At 39.3% G+C, this 23,709-nt stretch overlaps 1 protein-coding gene across 3 annotated transcripts in view; it reads left to right on the forward strand.

The window, feature by feature from the left end:
• Positions 1-23,709, forward strand: part of SLC7A2 (solute carrier family 7 member 2) — a 73,880-nt gene that overhangs the window by 7,405 nt on the left and 42,766 nt on the right. The gene's annotated exons all lie outside the window — the stretch shown is intronic.

The raw sequence follows: 23,709 nt of genomic DNA on the forward strand, positions 1-23,709 counted from the left end.
TTTTTTTTTTTTTTTTTTTTTTTTTTTTTTTTTTTTTTTTTTTTTTTGAGACGGAGTCTCGCTCTGTGGCCCAGGCTGGAGTGCAGTGGCCGGATCTCAGCTCACTGCAAGCTCTGCCTCCCGGGTTTACACCATTCTCCTGCCTCAGCCTCCTGAGTAGCTGGGACTACAGGCGCCCGCCACCTCGCCCGGCTAGTTTTTTGTATTTTTTAGTAGAGACGGGGTTTCACCGTGTTAGCCAGGATGGTCTCGATCTCCTGACCTCGTGATCCGCCCGTCTCGGCCTCCCAAAGTGCTGGGATTACAGGCTTGAGCCACCGCGCCCGGCCTATCGATTGTATTTCTGTATGCATTCCTTAGAGAACCCATATATGTTCACAGTTACTCTCCTACCACGTCTTCTTCTCTGTGGTTTTCATCTATATTACCACCTTTTATTAACAAATTTGGAGAAGTTAAAGGTCATACTCTTTTTAAGTAGAATTTTATTAATATTTACAACTTGAGGGCCATACAGTTTGAGCAGTCTCTGAAATTTAACTGCAACTCTTAAAAGATTGAATAACTGACTCAAACAGGAGAACTAAAGAAATTCAGGTAAAGAAAAAGAAAAGATTGGGTGACGTTTACAGTGTTTTCTAATGAAAGGCGTTTGAATGAATGGTTCCCATAGTTCCCTGATACACAGAGAAGGAGCTCCTCCTCCTTTACTCCGAAATGCTGGCCATTCTGTTTACATTCATGCCTCTGGGAAAGAAGAACTCTTAAGATCATAGCAGCTGTTCTGTACAGCAGTGACTCCCTTGATGTTTTAGGAGAGTGAAGGATATTAAGTGATGGAAGCATGTACCCCCGATCCCATCCAGTTCACTTCCCTGTAAAAAAGAATGCACATCTGTATGTAAACTGTGCCTCCTCCCTCCGGCAATTTTGTGTAAGATTTCTGGAAGGTCAAGACTTCCTGCATTCCAACCAGTGGGCTACTAGGCTTTCAGAAACCCAAGATAAGCACCCTGGAATGCAGAAACCATTTCAACTTCTCGGAGAAATATCTTAAGAGAGAATCCTGTGGGCAGGATGGGGCCTTCTTGGTCATGCATCCTTTCCTCATGCTGAAGAAGACTGCTTATGACCTCCAAGTTGGCGCTGAGAACTGGCTCAGAAGTAGATGTGGCAGCTGAGGGCACTCTGTGAGTCACAGAGCTGTGACAGTAACACAGCAATGACCGTTCTCACTAGTGCCATGGTGGATGCCGTTCCCTGGCCTCAAGGTTATACTTGACTTCAGTGATCTCCAGCCTCACCATCTTTTTTTCCTCCAAATTCTTAGTTTCATAGATTTCAATGTCTTCCTATAGGCCAGAAACAAACTTGCTTGAGTTTTTGCTGAGATCATTTAAACTGCGTATTTGTAAATGTATGACATAAACAAGAAAAAAACAATGGATAAGAATAGTCAATGCCCTCTTTTCTTATCTAAAATTGGAGCATCTTTAGCATGACATTTGAAATCTAATCTTGCCAGCTCAATGTCAGTCTGATACGGATGTTCTTGTAGAAATGTCTGAGATTTAGTAAACTCACAGTTGAATAGAACTGAATTATACTAAAGACCAATGGAAGCATCCTTGCAGGGCCTTATCCGTTTTTACAATGTAAACTAACCCTTAGCTTTTCCTTTTATAGTTATGTTTGTTTAATAACATGCTTAATGAATAGTAGTGAGACGAAGTGAGGAATTTTAATGCTGATTTAGCTACTGAAATTATCTCTCGCAACATTTGCTTTACTTGTAGCTAGGATTTGTAATGTTTTATTGCAAAAGAGAGCCCTCATTTAAAGGCATTGCGTTTGTGGCATAGTGGTTGTGTAGGTGGAGTAGAACTTGTGTCTGTACAATTCATCAAGAACATGGCACAGAGTGCTTTTACATGCCATTCAGAGACAATAGTGGGTGTTGATAAAATTTGTAGTAATAGAGCTGTGAAAACAAGTGCTGGGCTGGTGCTTGCTTTAAACACTCTTGAAACTTAGCAGGATTTCATTTTTATAACTAAAATCACTGTTTTCTTTAAAGAGGATTGATAACATGAGTAACGCTTGGTGTCCTGGAAATTCGTTTGCTTATATCACTATAAAAATGGTGAGACACTGTTGCGGTAGTTGGTTTTGTATTTTAAAGCCTAAACTTCACAGTACATTTAAAACTGTCCTGTGTGAAATTTCAGAGGCTTCGGACATGTTCCTCTCTAGCCTCCTTCGCTGTGGACAGTTATCGAGTTTCTGGCACAGTGCTAGACAAATACGAAAGAGAAGTAAGTGCCTCAGAATGACATTTTAGAGCACTCTTTTTATAGGTTAAGAAACTGAGGTCTTGAGAGGTGTAACTCATCTGAGGTTAGACAGCTAGGGATAGAGTGAAGACTAGAGTCCAAGCAGATTGAAAAATCAGACCATTCTGTTTTTGTGAAAACAAATAATAATTACTAGAATACACTACTTACGTGGAATTTTTTTTTTGAGACAGGCTCTCGCTTTGTCACCTGGCTGGAGTGCAGTGGCGCAATCTCAGCTCATGTGAGGTTAGACAGCTAGGGGTAGAGTGAAGACTAGAGTCCAAGCATGTTGAAAAATCAGACCATTCTGTTTTGTGAAAACAAATAATAATTACTAGAATGCACTACTTATTTGGGGATTTTTTTTTTTTTTTTTTTTTTTTGAGGCAGACTGTCACTCTGTCGCCAGGCTGAAGTGCAACGGCGCAATCTTGGCTCACTGCAACCTCCGCCTCCTGGGTTCAAGTGATTCCCCTGCCTCAGCCTCCCAAGTAACTGGGACTGTAGATGCGCACCACCACGCCTGGCTAGTTTTTTTTATATTTTAGTAGAGACGGGGTTTTACTATGTTGGCCAGGATCGTCTCGATCCCCTGACCTTGTGATGCACCTGCCTCGGCCTCCCAAAGTGCTGGGATTACAGGCATGAGCCACCATGCCTGGCCTATGTGGAATTTTAAAATTGGGAATCAGTACAATTTTAACTTAAAATTTTTAGATTTTAATGGTTAACTATAATTTATTATATAATATTAAAAAGCTGGAAGTGATTGAAATGTGTGAGTGTGTGTGTGTGCATTATTATTATTTTTGTGTGTGTGGAGATGGGGGTCTTACTGTGTTGCATAGGTTGGTTTTGAACTCCTGGCCTCAGACAATCTTCTCACCTTCACCTCCCAAAGTGCAGGAATTATAGGCATAAGCCACGGTACCTGGCCTTTTTAAGTTTTTTGAAGAAAGGCTTTTGAATGTCCACAATGCAGAGAGATGAAAAATATTTGAAGTGATGGATATACAAATTACCCTGATTTGATCATTACATATAGTATATACATAATGAAATATCCTGTATCCCATAAATATGTACAATTATTACATGTCAGTGAAAAAAGAAAAAATACAAATGAATAAATTTTAAAAAGTCTTAATTTAGTGATAACATGTAGTAGAAATATGCCCTAAAGATTTCATAAGCTATTAAATTATTTTTCAAAGAGATATTTGAAGCTGATGAAGTGCATTTAGAAAATTGTAAGTATTAAGGAAGAGTGGAAAAGAAAGTTTTTAGTTTTTAAAATCTCTTGGAAATTAATATATTTGGACAAGATATTTTAGTAGAGTGACATTCTTTTTTTTTTTTTTTTTGTGGGGGACGGAGTTTTGCTCTGTTGCCCGGGCTGGAGTGCAGTGGCCGGATCTCAGCTCACTGCAAGCTCCGCCTCCCGGGTTTACGCCATTCTCCTGCCTCAGCCTCCTGAATAGCTGGGACTACAGGCGCCCGCCACCTCGCCCGGCTAGTTTTTTTTTTTTGTATTTTTAGTAGAGACGGGGTTTCACCATGTTAGCCAGGATGGTCTCGATCTCCTGACCTCGTGATCCGCCCGTCTTGGCCTCCCAAAGTGCTGGGATTACAGGCTTGAGCCACCGCGCCCGGCCTAGAGTGACATTCTTATGATATGAACAAGTTTATTAAATGGCATACTTTTACCAGAAAATGGGAAAATATAGTCTTAATCTAAAAATGAAAAGACTTTAAATATGAGTTCTAAGTCTTTTAAAGTCATTAGGGTTTGAACCTCATAAATGGTGCTTTTAAACAAGTAAGTTCTGTTTGGAGTGCTATTGTGTTTTTTTTTTTTTTATAAAAAGCTCTTTGAATTTTTTACTTTTTCTGATTATCATAGGTAACAGATGGTTTGCACTTAGTTCAGTGAACCAAACAAAAAAAGAGCAGACTTGGCAGAAAATTTCTGTTGATAGTGCATTTCATCTGTACTGAAATGGATCACATCAACTTTTGAATAATAAATAACATATTTACATTATTCTGGTCTTTTTTGCTACAAAGTATAAGAGAAATGTGAAGGACAAAACCACCTTATTGTTACTCTTATAAATTATGTAAAATATTTTTGTATTCTTCCTACGTTGCTAACTCTAGGTATTGTTGGATGTCCTATCTACTTTTAAAAATGATAAATTGAGCCAGGCTCAGTGGCTCATGCCTGTAATCCCAGTACTTTGGGAGGCCAAGGCCGGCAGATCACCTGAGATCAGGAGTTCAAGACCAGCCTGGCCAACATGGCAAAACCACATGTCTAATAAAAATAAAAAATTAGCTGGGTGTAGTGGCGGGCGCCTGTAATCCCAGCTGCTCAGGAGGCTGCAGTATGAGAATCACTTGAACCCAGGAGGTGGAGGTTGCAGTGAGGTGAGATTACACCACTGCACTCCAGCCTTAGAGACAGAGCAAGACTCTGTCTCAAAAAAAATAAAAATAAAAATAAATAGTAAAAATGATAAATTAGTCAAGTGACTGAAGACTGAAAGCCCAATTTATCTCATTGAACCACTGATAATGGTAGTATATTAATATATTAATTTTTATAAGGATTTTAAAAACCCTGAGGGACCCACGTTATTTCTCTCAGTTTTGAAAGTATTTAGTGGAGTTGAAATTTTTATTTATTTATTTTTGACTTTCAGTTGATCGGTTGGTGCCACCTTTTGGTGGTGAGCTCCTGTGGTGTGTGTTGGTGAAAGATGGAGATGCTGGTGTTATAAGGCAGGTGAATGATATCACTAAAGTGGAGGCAGCTGGGGGAGTGGGGGCTGTAGACACCAGCTGTAGTTGTTGGTACCAACAGTAATTGAAAGTTCGAGTCATCTGTTTAAAGAATGGGCCTTTACGTCATCATGTCATTTTAATTCATTGCATATTGGACCGGAGAAATCAGTAAAGTTGAACTATAAAATCTGAAATCTAACTTTTTATGCGTGAATCAGAATTCAGCCTATTTTCAAGAATTGGAAGAGAAGTGCTCATTTTATTGAACTAAGTTTAATTTCCTTTTTATTATTATCATTATTCTTTTGAGACAGAGTCTTGCTCTGTCGCCCGTTGGAGTGCAGTGCTGCGATCTTGGCTCATTGCAACCCCCGCCTCCCTGGTTCAAGGGATTCTTCTGCCTCACCCTCCCAAGTAGCTGGGATTAATTACAGGTGCCCACCACCAGACCTGGCTAATTTTTGTATTTTTAGTAAAGACAAGGTTTCGCCATGATAGCCAGGCTCGTCCTGAACTCCTGATCTCAAGTGGTCCACGCGTGTTGGCCTCCCAAAGTGCTGGGAATACAGGTGTGAGCCACCACGCCTGGCAACTTATTAAATACAACAAAAAGAGAAACAAGAATGCAGTAATTTTTATTTTTCTTTTCGCCTCCAACAATATATGCAGAACAGTGTTTTATGGTAGAAAAAAGTAATGTTTTTCTAGTGTTCATTTCTCTAAAACATCTACTGAAATTATTTGCTGAATGGAATCTTCCACGTCTCTAAAGACATGATATCCAGTATGAATAGATTTAGTAAATCATAAGATTCTGGGCTCAGAAGAAGCCTATGTGTTTCATTTCAAGCAGAACCGTATCTACCTATTTCTGATTGGTGTGTGCCTTATGTATGTAAGAGTGAATTGAGGCCCAGTGTAGTGGCTCATGCCTGTAATCCCAGCACTTTGGAGGCCAAGGCAGGTGGATGACTTGAGAACAGAAGTTTGAGAGCAACCTGAACAACATGATGAAACCACATCTCTGCTAAACATACAAAAATTAGCCGGGCATGATAGCAGGTGACTATAATCCCAGCTACCTGGGGGACTGAGGCAGGAGCATCGCTTGAACCTGGGAGGCAGAGGTTGCAGCGAGCCAAGATAGCGCCGCTGCACTCCAGCCTGGGTGACAGAGCAAGACTTTGTCTCAAAATAGATGGATAAATAAATAAATAAATAAATAAATAAATAAATAATAAAAGAGTGAACTGGCCTTTTTATGTGTACGGAAGTATCTGCAGAAAAGTCAAAATTGCCTAACTGGTAACATAAATGACAGTACTTCCGTATTTAAAAACAGTAAAATGTTGAGACTATAATTAGGAAAAACAGCTGTAGAATCAGAACACTGTCATCCACCTTGGCTGAACTAATTTACATTTCCACCAATAGTGTAAAAGTGTTACTATTTCTCCACAGCTTTGTCAGCATCTGTTGTTTCTTGACTTTTTAATAGTCACCATTCTGACTGGTGTGCGATGGTATCTCACTGTGGTTTTGGTTTGCATTTCTCTAATGATCAGTGATGATGAGCTTTTTTTCATATGTTGGCCGCATGAATGTTTTCCTTTGATAAGTGTCTGTTCATAGCCTTTGCCCTCTTTTTGATGGAAGACAGTATGGTGATTCCTCAAGGATCTAGAACCGGAAATACCATTTGGCCCAGCAGTCGCATCATGGGGTATATACCCAAAGGAAAAGAAATCATTCTACCATCAAAACACATCCACACGTATGTGTATTGCAGCACTGTTTACAATAGCAAAGACATGGAACCAACCCAAATGCTCATCAGTGAGAGACTGGATAAAGAAAATGTGGCACATGTACACCGTGGAATACTATGCAGCCATAAAAAGGAATGAGATCATGTCCTTTGCAGGGACGTGGATGAAGCTAGAAGCCATTATCCTCAAGAAACTAACACAGGAACAGAAAACCAAACACTCCATGTTCTCACTTATAAGTCAGAGTTGAACAGTGAGAACACATGGACACCTAGAGGGGAACAACACACACTGGGGCCAGTCGAGGAGTTGGGGGTGATGGGAGGGAGAGCATTAGGACAAACAGCTAATGCATGCGGAGCTTAAAACCTAGATGACGGGTTGATAGGTGCGGCAAACCAGTATTGCATACGTATACCTACGTAACAAACCTGCACATTCTGCACTTGTATCCCGGAACTTAAAGTAAAATTAAAAAAAAAAAAAACTGTAGAAAAAAGTTAAGCATTTTCTTCTTAACTTCTTCATCCCTAGTCCTGCAGTGTTGATGTTTCCAACACTTTTATTTCAGTGTCTAGGAAGAGGTAGGAGTTGTTAGAGAATCAGAAGAACCCTAAGGGCCTTGCCTCTTTCTCAGTCATTGGTTGTAGTCATTGTTTTATAAGTTTTTAAATGGAGCTAGGGAGGGCTCAGTGCGTGATTTGAATTAGACTAATACAGTTACTGCTTTTTGAGATCCTGTTATTACATTTGTTGTACAAATTATTCACAGAATAGATAGAATTCAGTGAGTTCAGTTCTTATTCAAGTGATACAATGTGTCGCTAAACCATTAAACATTATACATTAAAATATTGAGTGTAAAAAAGCTACTGGCAGAAATAACTGAAGGTGAGGTTTTTCAAGGATAATGATCATTTTATAATTACTGTTAGAAGGTAATAAACTGGGGGCTTTACAATTCTAAACAAAAACCTTCCCACTTAAAAAAATTTCCGTTTAAAATTTAGACTCTGAAAGTTAAAATTTAGAGGGTTGGAACCCAAGCTAGGGCTGGCCACCAAAGTTTATGTTCTTTCTACACCCCACCTCCTAACACACTGATACTATGGAGCTGGTGATTTCACAACGTAATCTGTCATTCTTTAAGAAAATAATCTCATTTGGAAATCTTTGGCGTACTTGCATAAAGATAAATTCTAAACTTTGCTTCTTCCTTCTTTTAAGATGTAGTTGTTCAGTGGCTATGGAATGCTTCTGCAGTGCAGAACTTCTCTTTGTACTTAGGTAGAGACATATACAAAAAGGGCGTGCATGTCCTGTGAGATCTTAGAACATATATTCTACATCAGGCTTATTAGTGTTTGTCTGTCTACGTGGAGTAACAAAAGATACAGCTTTTTTTCAAGGCCCTGGAGACACACGGTCTGAAATCCAACATTAAAACAGAACCGTACGCCAGGCACAGCTCACCCCTGTAATCCCAGCACTTTGGGAGGTGAAGGAGGGTGGATCACCTGAGGTCAGGAGTTCAAGACCAGCTTGACAAACATGGTGAAACCCTATCTCTACTAAAAATACAAAAATTAGCTGGGCATGGTGGCGCGTGCTTGTAATGCCAGCTACCTGGAAGGCTGAGGCAGGAGAATTGCTTGAACCAGGGAGGTAGAGACTGCAGTGAGCCAAGATCGTGCTACTGCACTCCAGCCTAGGTGACAGAGCGAGACTCCATCCCAAAACAAACAAACAAACACATAGAACCCCAAGTGGAGTGGAGTAAAAAATATATAACCTTTCTTATCCTTCATGGTGGGTTTTTCCCCCGTTTTTAAAATCACGGTTAGTAGACATAACACAAAATTTGCCATCTTAGCCATTTTTAAGGGTTCAGTAGCATTAAGTGCATTCACATCGTTGTGCAACAGATTTCGAGAACTTTTTAATCTTGCAAAACTGAAACTCTGTACCCTTTAATCAGTTTCCCGTTTCCCCTTCCCTTCAGCCCTGGGCAACCACCATTCTACTTTCTGTCTCTATGAATTTGACTGCTCTAGTAACCTTATACATGTGAAATCAGACAGTGTTTTGCCTTTTTGTGGCTGGATTATTTCACTCAGCATGATGTCCTCGAGGTTCATCCGTGTTGCAGCATGTGTCAGAATTTCCGTCCATTTTAAGGCTGAATAATAGTCTGTTGTATGTATAAAGCACATTTTATTAATCCATTTATCCATGATAGACACTTGCGTTGCTTCCACCGTTTTGTAGAATGCCTTTTGTGATTACTTTCATGAACGATGCTACGGTGAACGTGGGTGTGCAAATATCTCTTCAAGACCCTGATTTCAGATGTTTTGATCATGTAGCCAGTAGTAGAATTGCCAGATCATATGCTAATTCTGTTTTTAATTTTTTGAGGAGCTGCCATATTGTTCCCCACAGCAGTGGCTATTTTACAGTACTGCGGACACAAGGATTCCAGTTTCTCCATATCCGCATCAATACATGTTATTTTCTGGGTTTTTTTTTTTTTCTTTTTTTTTTAGTAGTCATCCTTAGGGATACTAATTATAATTACAAGTTTGCTCTAAACTGAAACAACAACAAAAAATCATCCACTTTACCTCCATTCACACAAAAGGAAGTTAAAAACCTGCCTGGTTATGTTTCTATGTTTTTAAAAGATAGAAAAAGTTCCATTTATTTTAAAAGAGAAGATTTTATCTTTCTCATTTTGGTGAAACTTATCACAGGAGCTCCAGTGCCTTTATGCTGATTACTGTTATGATTCTAAGATTTGAGGTAGTTGTGATTGATAAATTTGAACTAGTAGAATCTGCTGAGATGAGGCCTTAATTGATCATTTTTATGAGACATCATTTTTGGCTGAATCAAATGATAGTGAAGCTAGCCTAAGAAATGACTGTGGAATCTAAGAAGCAAGGCAAGGACATTTGACCAAGCAAAATTGACTTTTTTGTCCCAGTTATAGCAGCTCTAAGAGGGAAAGTTTCATTCATTCTCAGATTAAGTTATAGGTAAGTAGTTTACACCAGAGCACATATTGCCAAAACTCTGCCATCCCACTCAACATTTCTACCTCTAAAAAAGTGGCAGTCAAGTTCTGTTTATTCTGAGGATCAGTTATCTTCTGTATTCATGTGTATAATGGCATGGATTTAAAAATAATCTGGGCAAATTTCAACTGCAAATAGCATGTAAATATCAATGACATGTAATAGTCTTAGTTCTTCTCTACAAGGGTATATGCTCAGCCCTTATTGGAGTAAAAACACCTGTGCACATTAGCGAGGCTCCCTTGACCTCACAGAGTCCCTCAGTGATTTGGTCCCAGTTCCCTCGTTCCAGGTAATTAACAGAAATGAATGAAACAGGCTAGCGCAAAATAGAAAGGGATGTTGGCAAACTATGTTAAACCAAAGAGGAATCAATTAAAAAAAAATACAATGTGTCCCAAAACACGCATTTGAGTTGGGAGCAGTGACTGATTCAACATTTAAAGAGAACCCTGCGGAGTCCTTGACATTGTGGAAAGAATAAAAGTAGAATGAGCCCAGAAAACCCATGTTTTCATTTTAGATTTCTTTAAATACATCAGAATGCAATATTTTCCCCTTCTCAAAAATGTATCTAGAAAGAAAGAGATGGGGAAATGCATAGCAGCCATTGATGGAAGTTGACCCTGGAAGCTAATTCTAGAATAACTTAAAAATTTAAGTTATCCGGGTTTCCCTTTTATACCTGCTCTGAGTAGGATGAAAATTCAATTTTGCCTGGTGGAAGGTCCTTGCTTCGCTTCTTAGATTCCACAGTGATTTCTTAGGCTAGCTTCACTATCATCTGATTCAGCCAAAAATGATGTCTTATAAAAATGTTCAATAAAGGTCTCACCTCTAAGCAGATTCTACTTGTTCAAGTTTATGAGTTACAACTACCTTAAGTCTTAGAATCATAGCAGTAATGAGCATAAAGGCAGTGGAGACACTGTGATAAGTTTTACTGAAATGAGAAAGATAAAATCTTCTGTTAGTTTAGAATATGAATATTTCCAGTAATTGATACTGTCATTGTCTGGGCCAAGTGGGTAAAACAGCATTTCTTTTCTGATTTTGTAGGAAATTGTTTTATGTAATGAGGAGGTACACTGGTAGAGCTATATTGGTAAAGGTTGTGCCTGCTATGCTGAATTAAATATTCCTTGCAAGGGTACCAGGAAAAGGGGAGGGACTTTATAGTTGCTAACCCTGAAAAAAGATATGTTTCATCAGATGAACCTTTAAACTTAAGAAACGTTTACCAACTCAATATTTATTTGATCTAAATAGTCAGTAGGTAATGGTGTAATACCCCTGGTACTTTTCCAAAGTCGTCAATAATGAGGGCATACCTTGTGGTGGTTCATTTTTTAGTCCCTGTGAATTTATTTGATTGCCTTTGATTGCCACATTTGTTTTTCCTTTTTTTGCCGGAGTCTCGCTCTGTCTCCAGACTGGAGTGCAGTGTCGTGATCTTGGCTCACTGCAACCTCCATCTCCCAGGTTCAAGTGATTCTCCTGCCTCAGCCTCCTGAGTAGCTGGGATTACGGGCGCATGCCACCACACCCAGCTAATTCTTGTATTTTTAGTAGATGCGTGGTTTCACCACGTTGGCCAGGATGGTTTTGATCTCCTGACCTTGTCATCCGCCTGCCTTGGCCTCCCATAGTGCTAGGATTACAGGCGTGAGCCACTGTGCCCAGCCTGATTGCCACTTTCTTGAAGGATGGGGATGTTGAGTGGGGTGGCAGGTTTTTGGCAACGTGTGCATTGCTGTAATCTGTCTACCCATATCTGACTGTTGGTTTATACAATACAGAGAACCATGAGCGAAGTCTTATTTTTTCAGCTACCAAATAAAATTCCTATCTTAAATCTTAGAATCTGAGTTGACAGATAATCTTGTATAATACCCTTCTAACTAAAACAGGTTCCACAAAATTCCTGAATCAACTGTCCTCTGTTTTAGGTAATGACAGACATCTGCTACCTTTAGAGGTGGCAGCTTCCTATGAGTAGAACACTTTTTGTTAGGGAGATATGTATTTTATTGGGTCAGTGCCTTACTCTTTTTATATGATATCCTTTATTTGTAGTTTTGTCTTCTGAAGTAAATACATAGGATCATTGCCTTCCTACATCTTGCCATTCATGTATTAAAGTTTTCATCTCTCTTCTGTCTTTTTCCCTAAGAATGAAAAGAAACTAAATATAGCAATAATACCTATTCATGATTCTAAAACTGTTTGCTATTTGTCAGATACCTTGCTTGTTCACTTATTCCTTGTGATAGTTCTGTGATATCTGTTTTATTAAATTAAATTAATTAATTTTTTTTTTTTTGAGATGGAGTCTTGCTTTGTCACCCAGGCTGGAGTGCGGTGGTGTGGTCTCAGCTCACTGCAACCTCTGTCTTCTGGTCTCAAGTGATTCTCCTGCCTCAGCCTCCCAAGTAGCTGGGATTACAGGTGCACCACCACACCCAGCTAATTTTTGTACTTTTGGTAGAGACGGGGTTTTGCCATGTTGGCCAGGCTGTTCTCGAACTCCTAACCTCAGGTGATGCACCAACCTTGGCCACCCATAGAGCTGGGAGGACAGACGTGAGCCACCACACCTGGCCTGTGTGTTGTCTGTTTTAAAGATGAGAAGACCGAGATGCCAGTGACTTGTCCAAAGACACATGGGTGGTAACTCCTAGAGATTATTAGCTAGCTCAGAGCTTGTTCCCTCTTTGGGCCACAGCTGTACCCTCGCTTATTATACCTGAACACCTGCAGTTTCTTTCATTGCCCTTTAAGTGATGACATGGTCTCCCAGGACCCCTCATCCCATCCAGATTACTCTTCACTGAACATACCTGGTCAGCACTTAAGAAAAAGATGGATGCCAAGCATCCATTGATTCAGGAAATATTTGAGTATCTGCCACGTGCCAAGCACTCCAGATATTTGGGTTATACCAGTGAATAGAGCAGTCACGCAAATCCCTACCTTTGTGCATTCTACACTGAGGGTTAATGTTGTGGCTTAGTCCCTGTCCCCACAATAAACACTGAAGAGGACTTTGAAACAAGGGACAGAAAAGTTGCAGGAGCGTGTTTGTGCTGTTAAGGCGTTAAGGTGGGAATTCTATACGAAAAGTTCAAATGATGTATTAAATATGGATCCAGTATCTCTGCTCACTCCCCCTTTACATCACTTTAAACACACATTCCTTGCGTGGATTCAGAAAATAATGTTGACTTTAACTGATTTATACTCATTTACTTCTAGGCACAAAATGAGACTAAACAAAAACTTGGCAATAGAAGGAAGAGGTTCCTGATGTTATCAGAGGTCATTTGAAATAAAATCCAGGCAAAATGAAAACACAAAAGATGTGATTTTTAGGGCCAGAGGACTTTGCTTGCTCTGAAATACGTTTTGAATTCAAGAATATGAAGAGAATCAAGAATATTAGAGATTGAGAAGCCGAGAGATGGGTTATAAGTGAACTAGATAAACTGTAAAATGCACACAAGTGTATTAGAAAATGTTATGTGTTTCAGTGAAGGCTGTGGAAATCTTCAGCTGCTTCTTGTAGGTAACCTTCTTGTATTACATTATGGGAGGTTTTTCTAGCTTAGAGGTGTAAGTTTTAATGTATGTTGGAATTTTCAATACAGACTTAAGTCCTGATGCGTATCTAGTATCTTTCTTTGTCGTTAAACATTGATTTTCCTCTATTGCTTACATTTAATAACTCTTACATTTTCAGTTTTAAGGTAGTAATAGTTCATGAATTTGAAAAGTTAAAATCTATTGGAGATGAAGTTTTAAAATTCTGACGTCTTTCAAATATATTTTTGGTAACATCTTGATGACCTTCAAATTTTCTTTCATCAACTGAGTGTTAGGAGGCTGCCGAGAGCCTGGGAACCGCTAGCATTCTGCTTCTCACTGCTTCTGGGTTATGCAGCATAGAAGAGAGGGCATGGAGTTTGGAGCCACACAGACCTGAGGTTCAAATCTAGCTCTGTGATTCTGAGAAGTTCCTTAACATCTCTGAGCCTTAGTTTCATCATCCAAAGATAGGATATTTCTCCCGAGGTGGTTGGGAGGGTTAAATAAAGTGTGTCAAGAGCCCAAGACACAATAGGAGAGCAATGACTAGTCTCTATTATTAATTTTTATTTGTGTATATCAAAGTCTGGGGTACACTGGCCTTGCTTAAAAATGGAATCCGCTTTCCTTTGAATTACTTTTTCTCCCCATATGATAGTCTCAAATATTTATTCATTTTTCTTTTCTTTCTTTCTTTCTTTCTTTCTTTCTTTCTTTCTTTCTTTCTTTCTTTCTTTCTTTCTTTCTTTCTTTCTTTTTTTTTTTTTTTTTTGCCCAACATCCAAAAGTAAAGGAAACAATATTCTGCAACTCCATCGATTCTGAGTTTCTCTTCAGTGTGCTATATTCAGCTAGATGATGTCATCATCAGCTAACATTGGCTTTTCACCAAGCTGTGGTGACAAGTTTCTTTCCTTAAAGCACATTCTGGAATAGTGTTTCATCTCAGTTTAGAATGTGTACTTCATAACTGGACTATTTATTGGTAGGAATTGCCTGTGCTTCACTTTCTGGGATGTGGCAGTTAACACTTGGCTCATCAGAGCACTCTGCTTCCTCAGCCTAGTGTTCATCATGGGAAATTTTGAGCTCTGGAAAAATGTAAACTTTATGCTTGTCTCTTTAGATGGTGCAGACTGATCAGAAACTTCAGTGGCCACAACAAAACAAAACCATTAGCAAAAAACAAAGAAGTTTTGTTTTTAATTGTAAAACTTTATTACATTGCTTCTGAAATGCTAATGCATATTTTATTCATTTATGGAGAGTCAGACAGAGTTGATTTTGTCTGACATTGTCCTAACATTGGTCTGTACTAGCATCTTAGTCTGTTTGAGCTGTCATAATAAAATACCATAGACTGGGGGCTTAAACAACAGATATTTATTTTTCATTGTTCTGGAGGCTAGGAGTTGAGATTATGGTGCCAGCATGGTTGAGCTCTGGGGAGGGCTCTTTTCCTGGCCTGCAGATGGCAGCCTTCTCCCTGTGTCCTCACTTGGTGGAGCGAAAACACCAGCTCCAGGCTCTTCCTCTTTTTATAAGGACACTAATTCCATCATGGGTGCCCCACCCACATGATCTCATCTAGCCCTAATTACCTTCTAAAGACCCTACCTCCAAATACTATCACATTGCAGGTCAGAACTTCATAGGGCTTTTGGGGGAACACAAACGTTTAGTCTGTAACAACCAGCTGGTACTTATCCTCTTTAAGCATTGGTTTCCTGACCTACAAACTAAAGATAATAAAAGTACTTACCTCATAGGGTTGATAGGTAATTCAGTTACATTAATATATGTAATACACTTAGTCTAGTTCTTAAAACCTAATACATGCTTGATAAATGCTAGCTCTCAGTAGTAATACCAGAAGTAACTCATAACGATGGTAGTGTATTTTAGGAGCATGTCTCATTCCAGGAATTTATCAGAACCCTTCTGAAATTATAAATTGATGATTGAATTCTTTTTAAGCGATAGTAATGAGAATCTCTATCTTCGTCCATATTTCTGTCACCATTTTCTCTTCCTAGGCTAATTGTGAGCTTCCTGTATCTGAATCCTGTTCCCTTCAGCCCTGTCCCTCCAGGTCAGCTTTCCCTGAGGCTGTGGAGTTTTGGGTTCTTCTCACTGTGACCTTGCCATATACTCAAGTGCTTGTTTCTCATTGCCTGTGGCTCCCTAGTCTTTGCTTCAAACCCTTCACACTTTTTCTCTAACTTTTTTCCATGCCATATCATCATCTCCTTCATTTACTTCAGGGTCGCTTACATAAAGAGGTTGAAAGTTTCTTTGAGGCTTCTGAATAAAGGTGGCCGGGTTCGTAAATCTTCACATTCATCTTGCCAAGCAGACTTATCTGATTACCTAAAATATTCTTTATGATCTCTCCTCCATAAAACCTTCTAGAATGATCCACAGAGAGCACCCTGCTGCTGATTCTTTGAACCCTGAGAATGGATTCAATTTTGTTGTCTACCAGTAGACCATCTGATTGATTGAAACATCTTATTCCCCAACAGTGAGTTGAGAAAAGAAGAGTTTTCTGTGAGAAAGAATTAGTGGTGATCAGAGTGAAACATACATGTTAAAGCTATATTATACTTAGTTTTGAATGCTCTTTGGTACTGATTGTAGAATTTGGGGCATTTTGAGATTTCGATAAGTGATAAAAGCATTTTAAATCTTAAAACATAGGCTATGTGTAACCAATTACAAATATATTTCAGGGAAGAATTATTAAAGAGAGAAACTTTTTAAATGTGGCATATGTTCCAACAAAGTATATTTTAAGACAGTTATCTCAAGCATAGGGGTTCATGAGAATATTTGTGTTTGTGGGTGTGTATATATATATATATATAATGTGCACACACATCCTTTTATAGAAAATATCATAGCTGGGTGCAGTGGCTTACGCCTGTAATCTCAGCACTTTGGGAGGCCGAGGCGGGCGGATCACCTGAGGTTGGGAATTTGAGACCAGCCTGGCCAACATGGTGAAACCCCATGTATACTAAAAATACAAAAATTAGTTGAGTGTGGTAGCAGACGTCTGTAATCCCAGCCACTCAGGAGGCTGAGGCACGAGAATTGCTTGCACCTGGGAGGTGAAGGTTGCAGTGAGCCAAGATGGCACCACTGCACTCCAGCCTGGGCAACAGAGTGAGACTCTGTCCTAAAAAAAAAAAAAAAAGGTCGGGGCGGGGGGACTTTTCCAAACAGAAATTTACTTTCATTACAAAACAGTTTCATGGAGGAGATGGGAGATGAGAAGGACCTTGAGAGAATTTTATTCTCTCAAGGTATGTGTAAGTAGAGATGAGCTTAAGCAGAGGATATTTTTAAATAGAGCGACTTTTTTATTTTGTACTCCAGTATTGATTTGTGTAGTCACAAATCAAGTGACTACAAATCAAGTGACTACACAAATCAATACTGAAGAAAAAAGATATTTAAGTATCTTAAAAGCAAGTCAGTTTTGTTAATTGCTTTAAAGTTATTTAGATTTTTTACCTACAGCTAAGATATATGTTACTGAAATGACCTTTTATAAATCTTTTTCAGGCTTAGCATTTCTTAGTTGTGATTTCATTTAGAAAGAAAACACGTAGTGCCATAATGATAGTTACTCTTGCTGATTTGTTGATGTTATTGATTAGGCTAATATATGTAAGGTAACTACATTTTCTTCTGCTATTTTTTTTGGTAGTCCTTGAGCCATTTTAGGATACTTGTTTTCTAAAAAGAATATATTTAAAATATGAAATTGTATATTTTGATACAGGGAGGTCAAATAAATGTTTATATTTCAAAAAAATGAAGGGAAATACTTGTAGAGCTTAGGCAATGCTTGATATACCTTGTGTTTTCCCCACAGACAAAAAAGCTTGTAAATGGCCTATGTTGGTTCTTTGGAACTGATGGCAAGAGAACAGAGTGTAGGATTGTAAGAATTTACGTCAGATTAATTTGGAAGGAGTTCCTTGATACTTAATTCTAGGCACACTGTCTCTGTCTCATTAATTTCTATAAACGTCTTCGTTAAGGAATTACACTGAGGGAGTTCTGCTGTTTCATCCACACTCATCCCTGCCTGCCATCCATCAAGTACTTCTGGAATTCCATACCTGGATCAGACCACCCTGTGAAGACAACCATGGCAGGAGCCAGGTTGGGGCCAGTAGCCCCAGAGAGGAACTCCTCACAGGGAAACGTGGCGCTGGGCTATGGCCTCTTTTCAGCTTTCCGGCAACAAGCCTCTCATTAGCATGGGGTGCTGAGGTATGCTTAGCTAAGGAGGAAATCTCAAGAGCCGAAGCCTTGAAGAAAATCCAGCTCTTGTGTCCATGCCCAGAATGATGCATTGCTAGCATACAGCCAGCTGCAAAAGGAAGAAATGAGACCCAAATGTGGAAGCAAGTTTCTTAATGCCCTTGTTTCTCTGTTTAAAGTTTTCTGTCCAGCCACTGCCACAGGGAGCTGATACCCAGTGGCCAATGTTTAAAAAAATTATATTTGGAAAGTTCTTTTAACAGAGGCTACAGAATCTTACTGAGACTGTGTCCTTAATGACTGTAGTGGCTGTCTGGCAACACAGCCTCCTAGGTAAGAGGAGGAAAATGACCCAGGCTATATGCATGCATTAGTTTGTTTTCACACTGCTGATAAAGACATACCTGAGATTGGATAATTTATTTTAATAAAAGATGTTTAATGGACTCAAGTTCCATGTAGCTAGGGTGGCCTCACAATCATGGCAGATGGCAAAAGGCATGTCTTACAGGGTGGCAGACGAGAGAATGAGAACCAAGCGAAAGGGATATCCCCTTACGAAAGCATCAGATCTCGTGAGACTTATTCCCTACCACGAGAACAGTGTGGGGGAAACTGCTCCCATGATTCAATTATCTCTCACTAGGTCCCTCCCACAACACATAGGAATTATGGGAGCTACAATTCAAGATGAGATTTCGTTGGGGACACAGCCAAACCTTATCAACTTGGCCTTACTGGTCACAAGAAGCAGGGCTGAACCTGCATCCTGGAGTTGAGTAGATTGTGCACTTGTTTGTACCACCCTGATAAGTAGCCGAGGGCAGAGACTGGGGAGGATTCTTACTACATTTTATTACATTTTCTCAGACAATATAATAGGGGATGCTGCTTGTCGTTAACATCTGCTTCTCAGTTTTTAGCTGGGCATCTACAACAGCACCTGAAATAAAGACTAGGTCCTGTGTCTCCCCTGAAGCATACTAGGGTCAAATTCTAGCCAATAGCAAGTGAGGGAAAGCATCCTTTGTGACTTCTAGGAAGTATAGTTTTAATAAGGGCGTTGGCTGGGTACAGTGGCTCATCCCTGTAATCTCAAAACTTTGGGAAGCTGAGATATGAGGCACACTTGAGCCCAGGAGTTTGGGACCAGCCTGGGCAACACAGTGAGACCCTATCTCTACAAAAAAATAAAAATACTAGCTGGGCAAGGAGGGTGCCCCTGTATCCCAGCTACTTGGGAGGCTGAAGTGGGAGGATTGCTTGAGCCCAAGAAGTCAAGGCTGCAGTGACCCAGAATCATACCACTGCACTCCAACCAGGGTGACAGAGGGAGACCTTGTATCTAAAAATAAAAACCTAGATGACGGGTTGAGAGGTGCAGCAAACCACTGTGGCACACGTATACCTGTGTAACAAATCTGCATATTCTGCACATGTATCCTGGAACGTAAATTAAAAAAAAGGAGGGAAAAAAAAAGAAAGAAAATGACCATACAGCCAAAAGTAATCTACAAATTCAGTGCAACTCCCATCAAAATACCACCATCATTCTTCACAGAACTAGAAAAAACAATCCTAATAGAACCAAAAAAGAGCCCACATAGCCAAAGCAAGACTGAGCAAAAAGAACAAATCTGGAGGCATCACATTACCTGATTTCAAACTATACTGTAAGGCCATAGTTAACAAAACAGCATGGTACTGGTATAAGAATAGCACACAGACCAGTGGAACAGCATAGAGAACCTAGAAATAAACCCCAATACTTACAGCCAACTGATCTTCAACAAAGTAAACATGGCATAAAGTGGGGGAAAGAACACCCTTTTCAACAAATGGTGCTGGAATAATTGGCTAGCCACATGTAGAAGAATGAAACTGGATCCTCATCTCTCACCTTATACAAAAATCAGCTCAAGATGGATCAAAGACTTAAATCTAAGACCTGAGATCATAAAAATTCTAAAAGATAACATTGGAAAAACCCTTCTAGACATTGACTTAGGCAAAGACTTCGTGACCAACAACCCAAAAGCAAATGCAACAAAAAGATAACTAGATGGACTTGATTAAACTAAAAAGCTTCTCCACAGCAAAAGAAATAATCAGCAGAATTAACAGACAACCCACAGAGTGGGAGAAAATTTTCACAGTCTATACATCTGACGAAGGACTAATATCCAGAATCTACAAAGAACTCAAAGAAATCAGCAAGAAAAAAACAAATGATCTAATCAAAAAGTAGGCTAAGGACATGAATAGACAATTCTCAAGAAGATAAAATAATGGCCAAGAAGCATATGGAAAAATGTTCAACATCACTAATTATCAGGGAAATGCAAATCAAAACCGTCATGCCATACCACTTCACTCCTGCAAGAATGGCCATAATCAAGAAATGAGAAAAGAATAGACGTTGGCATGGATGCAGTGAAAGGGGAATACTTTTACACTGTTGGTGGGAACGTAAACTAGTACAACCACTATGGAAAACAGTGTGGAGATTCCTTAAAGAATTAAAAGTAGATCTACCTTTTGATCCAGTAATCCTACTACTAGGTATCTACCAAGGGAAAAAGAAGTCGTTATATGAAAAAGATACTTGCACATGCATATTTATAGTAGCACAATTTGCAATTGCAGAAAGGTGGAATCAGCCCAAAAATCCCATCAATCAACAAGTGGAGAAAGAAAATGTGAGATACACACACACACACACACACACACACACCATGGAATATTACTCAGCCATAAACAGGAATGAAATAATGATGTTTGCAGCAACCTGGATGGAATTGGATACTATCATTCTAAGTGAAGTAATTCAGAAATGGAAACCCAGACATTGTATGTTCTCAGTCACATGTGGGAGCTAAGCTATGAGGACACAAAGGCATAAGAATGGTACATTGGATTTTGGGGAATCAGGGGAAATGGTGGGGGCTGGCAAAGGATAAAAAACTACACACTGGGTACAGGGTACACTACTTGGGGGTTGCATGCACCAACTTCTCAGAAATCACCGCTGAAGAAATTATGTATTTATGTACGTAGTTGTGACTTCTGCATCTAATCCTGATTTTTTTTTTAGCTTGTTTGTAGCAGGGATTAAAATAGAGAGCCACAGTATGCAATCAGGAACAAGTTCTTAGCATACTTGATGAATTTCCCTGTGCTCACTTGCTGCTTATAGTGATAGCACTTTAACTTTTGGAAGTGGAGAAATTACCAACAATTATTGACTGGGGCAAGGGTCAGGGATGACTCAGAGCTCAACTCTTTCCCTGCATCTAGACAAAGTTGCAATCTAACACAGAACCATTTTTGCATATATTTTCCCCATTCTCTACATCACATCCTATCTAGTAAAAGGATCCTTTCAGCCTACCAGATTAGTTTGCCTTGACTTTTTAACTTGAATAATGGGTTTCTTTCTGTTGTCTTAGAGATGTTGGGCTCTTCTCCCTCATTAGAAGGCTTATCTTCATTATGGTTATGTCTCTACTTGAAGAAAATAGAGTGTTTAGAAGTCTTAGTTTTTAAAAAGGGGGTAACTGTGATCAGATGGATATGCTAATTTGCTTGCCTGTCATAACCATTTCACTATGTATATTAAAACATCATGATGTAGACCTTAAATATATGCAATAAGAAACAAACTCTAGAATCTGAAACAAGAAAGTGGCCAAAAATCATAGTTGCAATTATTACTATTTGTTGTATTTTCTTTTTATTTCTCAACAAGTTATCTTTGCATTCACAGGAAGATGTCCTAGAAAAAGGACACTATACAGATATGGGTTTGGGTGTCTGAACAGTAGGAGTGGCGAGTCCTGAGGGAGGCACAGGTGATAATCCGGGAGGATTTGTTTGCTAGGGTTTTAATTTGACAATGAACTGGTTACTTTTAAATTATCATGGTAGAATCCTACGTGCCTTGACAGTGATTGGCTGTGTATGAGTTTGCACTCAGGGTACATTGAGCAACTGGGTGGTGCTAGAGAGGTAGATGATGAAATACTGTTTTGTTGCTTGCAAACCAGCACATTCCTGCAAGCTGGATTTGTTGAAACCTTCCTGTGAAAGATTCTTAAACAAACTTGGTCTTTGTTGATGTAAGATAAATGAAATACAGAGGCTGAGTACTGAGAGTTTGGGAAGTTCAAAAAATTTACACAAGCTTTACTTTTTGGTAATATTCATAGAATGTTTGTCTTTTGATGATGGGGAACTAATTTGCATATGCCTTAGAACATTCCCTGATGACTAGCTAGTAGACTCAATCTCAATACCCTAGATTTTTAAAAAGCAGATTTCTAAATACCCAGAGAAAATATGAAGATAACTCTATGGACTGTAACCCTAAAAGGTGATACTTTTTGGCAAGAAGAAAAGACAAATACAATCAAAATCCTAATCTGATAATGAATGCTTAGAGTTAGGAACAAGAGGGGCGGATACCAGAAGGTTTCATTGTAGCTGCCATGGGAATTCGTTTGAAGGATTCAAATTTAAAAGGTGGAAGAATAAAGTAAAACGTATGGGTTTATGAAAAATGGCAAAGAAATGTTTGACTGGAAGCTTGCAAAATAGGAAGGCAAACAAGAAAGGAGAAGCCTGGTGTGCTGGCAGCAGATGGCAGAGAAGGCAGAGCTCCCAAATCGGTGTTTTACTTTTGTCTTTACAAGAAGAGGGGCCACCTGACTAGGAGAACAAGACAAATGATGGAAAGGGAACCTGAAGCCCGAGTTGGTGAGAGAGAACCTCACTGTTCAAACTAGTTCACAATTTCAGGTCTGAATGAATTATATCTCATGATGTTGGAAGAATTTTTAGATGTGTGTGTGGAGTGAATAGAGATCATCTTGGAGATGCCCTGAAGTATGAGAAAGAGACAAGAAGAAAGGAAAGAGGCAATTACCCTTATTTTCAGACTGGAAGCCAATGTAGATGCTGGAAACCATGGATCAGGGAGCTGAAGACCATCCACCAGAAACAATTTAACAGTGTGTGGTATCTAGTTGGAAAAGAAGTAGCTGATCTCCAGAAAGCATCATGAGTTCACTAAGAACATGTTACGCCTGACGAACTGCATGCCCTCTTTCTCCACGGTTATTACACTGGTGAATTTGGAAAGTTTAAACATAATGTATTAGGATTTCAGCAAAGCACTTAATATATTGTGATAACCGTGGGATAAGTTGGAGAGAAATGCGGATTTCTAGTTGCTTGCATGATATATCCAGAGTGGTGATCAGTGAGTCAGTATCAACCTGAAGGGACATCTTGGTAGCATGCCATGGTACTCTGTCCTTGGCTCTGTCAGGTTTAACTTTTTAAAATCATTCATTTGGATTAGCATAGAAGACCTGCTTTTCAAATTTGCAGTGACACACAGGTAGGTAGGGTACTTAATGCATGATTGACAGACTTGGGTTATAACATGACCTCGGATAATATGAAACTTGCATTGCTGAATTTAGGTTTTAAAATAATCAGTGAAACAAAATGGAATCAAGAGGACCACACGATATAGAAATATTTGAGAAAAAAGACCTGAGGGTTTTAGTTGACTACAAACCAAATGTGAATCATTCACTCCCTCATTCATTCATTGGACAAACGTTTACTCCTATCCATGTTTCAGTCACTGGGAAAACACTGGGAATGCGACAGATGAATAAATATAGACCTTGATTTCAAAAAACCGATAGTCTAAAGGAATATATTAATTTCGCAGGGTTACCATTCAAAGGTACCACAAACTGGGTAGCTTAAAATAACAAATAGTTTGTCTTACAGTTCTGGAAGCTTGAAGTCCAAACTCAAGGTGGCAGCTGGACTATCTGTGCTCCTTCTGAAACCTGCAGGGGA

This window comes from Piliocolobus tephrosceles, chromosome 7 (assembly GCF_002776525.5).
Source record: "Piliocolobus tephrosceles isolate RC106 chromosome 7, ASM277652v3, whole genome shotgun sequence".
NCBI lineage: Eukaryota > Metazoa > Chordata > Mammalia > Primates > Cercopithecidae > Piliocolobus > Piliocolobus tephrosceles.